Source organism: Trichechus manatus, unplaced genomic scaffold (assembly GCF_000243295.1).
Source record: "Trichechus manatus latirostris isolate Lorelei unplaced genomic scaffold, TriManLat1.0 scaffold00148, whole genome shotgun sequence".
Lineage (NCBI taxonomy): Eukaryota > Metazoa > Chordata > Mammalia > Sirenia > Trichechidae > Trichechus > Trichechus manatus.
The window spans coordinates 2,093,869-2,095,906 of record NW_004444084.1 but is presented as its reverse complement, the minus strand read 5'-3'; positions in this window follow the sequence as shown (position 1 = coordinate 2,095,906).

Below are 2,038 nucleotides of genomic sequence, written 5' to 3'. Positions count from 1 at the left end.
CAGGTATGCAAGGATGGTTCAACATTAGAAAATCAATCAACGTAATCCACCACATAAATAAAAGGAAAGAAAAGAATCACATGATCATCTGAATTGATGCAGAAAAGGAATTCAACAAAGTCCAACACCTATTCCTGATAAAAACTCTCCATAAAATAGAAATAGAAGGGAAATTTCTCAGCATAACAAAGGACGTCTATGCAAACCCAATGGCCAGCATCATTCTCAATGGAGAAAGGGTGAAAACATTCCCCTCGAGAACAGGAACAAGGCAAAGATGCTCTTTATCTCCACTCCTATTTAACATTGCGCTGGAAGTCCTATCTAGAGCAATAAGGCAAGAAAAAAAATAAAGGGCATCCAAACTGGTAATGAAGAAGTTAAACTGTCCCTGTTTGCAGATGATATGATACTATACACAGAAAACCCTCAAGACTCCATGAGAAAACTACTGGAACTAATAGAAAGATTCAGCAGAGTAGCAGGATACAAGATAGACATAGAAAAATCAGTTGGATTCCTATACACCAATAAAGAGAATGATGAAAAGGAAATCAGGAAAACAATACCATTTATAATAGCCTCTAAAAAAATAAAATACTTAGGAAGAAATCTAACGAAGGATGTAAAAGACCTATATAAAGAAAACTACAAAACACTACTGCTAGAAATCCAAAGGGATCTACATAAATGGAAAAACATACCATGCTCACGGATAGGTAGACTCAACATTATGAAAATGACAATTCTATCCAAAGCAATTTACAAATTCAATGCAATCCCATCCAAATACCAACAACAATCTTTAAAGAGTTGGAAAAACTAATCATTAACTTTATATGGAAAGGGAAGAAGCCCCAGATAAGTAAAGCACTATTGAAGAAGAAGAATAAAGTAGGAGGACTTGCATTCCCTGACCTCAGAACCTACTACACAGCTACGTTAGTCAAAACATCCTACTATGGGTACAACAACAGATACATTGACCAATGGAACAGAATTGAGAACTCAGATGTAAATCCATCAACCTACTGTCACCTGATCTTCGACAAGGGCCCAAAGTCCATCAAATGGGGAAAAGATAGTCCTTTTAACAACTGGTGCTGGCAAAACTGGATGTCCATCTGCAAAAAAATGAAACAGAACCCATACCTCACACCGTATACGAAAACTAAATCAAAATGGATCAAAGACCTAAATATAAAGCCAAAAACTATAAAGTGCATAGAAGAAAAAATAGGATCAACACTAGAGGCCCTAATACAGGGCATTAACAGGATAAAAACCATAACCAACAACACACAAACCCCAGAAGATAAGCTAGATAACTGGGATCTTCTAAAAATTAAACACTTATGCTCATCAAAAGACTTCACCAAAGGACCAAAAAGAGAATCTACAGACTGGGAAAAAATTTTGGGGTATTACAAGTCAGAAAAAGGTCTAATCTCTAAAACCTACAAGAAAATCCAACATCTCTACAACAAAAGACAAACAATTCAATTAAAAAATGGACAAAGGAAATGAACAGACACTTCACCAAACGTGACATTCAAATGGCCAACAGACACATGAGGAAATGCTTGCGATAAGTAGCCATTAGAGAAATGCAAATTAAAACCACAATGAGATACCATCTCACCCCAGCATTACTGGCACGAATCAAAAACACTGGAAATAACAAATGTTGGAGAGGCTACGGGGAGGGCGGTACTCTTATGCACTGCTGATGGGAATGCAAAATGATACTACCATTTTGGAAAATGATATGGCTCTTCCTTAGAAAGCTAGAAATAGAAATACCATACAATTCAGCAGTCTCACTCCTAGGAATATATCCTAGAGAAACAAGAGCCGTCACACGAATAGACATACGCGCACCCATGTTCACTGCAGCATTGTTCACAATAGCAAAAAGATGGAAACAGCCTAGATGCCCATCAACAGATGAATGGATAAACAAACTTTAGTACATAGATACAATGGAGTATTATGCAACAATAAAGAACAATGATGAATCTGTGAAGCAGCTCATAAA